Source organism: Morone saxatilis, unplaced genomic scaffold (genome assembly GCF_004916995.1).
Source record: "Morone saxatilis isolate NCDOM2014 unplaced genomic scaffold, NCSU_SB_2.0 Contig15, whole genome shotgun sequence".
Lineage (NCBI taxonomy): Eukaryota > Metazoa > Chordata > Actinopteri > Moronidae > Morone > Morone saxatilis.
In genome coordinates this window covers 2,468,109-2,468,983 of record NW_023339707.1, presented here as the reverse complement: position 1 = coordinate 2,468,983, position 875 = coordinate 2,468,109, and positions in this window count along the sequence as shown.

Below are 875 nucleotides of genomic sequence, written 5' to 3'. Positions count from 1 at the left end.
TGTGATCCAGCATAATTGCATTGATTCAACCCTTCAGTCCTGTTTGAATAGTTTGCGAGGATGTGCTGCTCAGTATCTTGTTTGTATTTTCTCCTACAGGTTTCTGGTGCTTGTTGATCATGAACAAATTTTTTTCATGTAGCAAAGCCATTTTAATGCAGACACTCTGTTCACCCCCACTGGTACAGCTCTGTATCAGAAGAAGTGAATGAGAATTAATGCAAAACATGATTTTTTTCCATGTTCCACACTACCTAATCACTGTAATATCACTGCTGCAACACTACATGGCACAGTCTATGCACACAGGGAATGACTGCCATAAGTGCCTATGGTGACATGGCGCAGAAGTATAATGGAAGCTGTGGATGGGTTTTTATTTCATTAGACTTTTACCAAAGCGAGTATCTCCGCTGAACTGCTGTTACTAGAAATGTTATAAAGGTCCCCAATTGAGCAACAGTAATGATGTTCTGGTTTCTTACTACAGGTGCCATACAATGACCACGCCTTGTTTGTAGGGAAAATAATTACTGATCAGCATTCAAAGGCAGTTTATGATCATTTTTACAGTCCTGTTGTTCGCTATGGTGTCATTTGTTTACTGTATGTTATTCTGGAACAAAACTGGGTTCTTCAGTGGCATTGAAATGCAGTGGTGATTGGGTCATGTGTGTGACGTTTCAAATCTTTCCTAGCACCCTGAAAAGCATTTGTCACAGTAATGACAGATGGTTAGCGTTACTGGCATCTGAATGAAAGTATTAATTATTTTTGTCCTTCAAAGTTGTTTTTTAAAAAACCCAAAAATAAAACCATTAGATATGATCATTTTCAGTTGTGCTGTATTTGTTCATCTATGTTGGATCAATAGA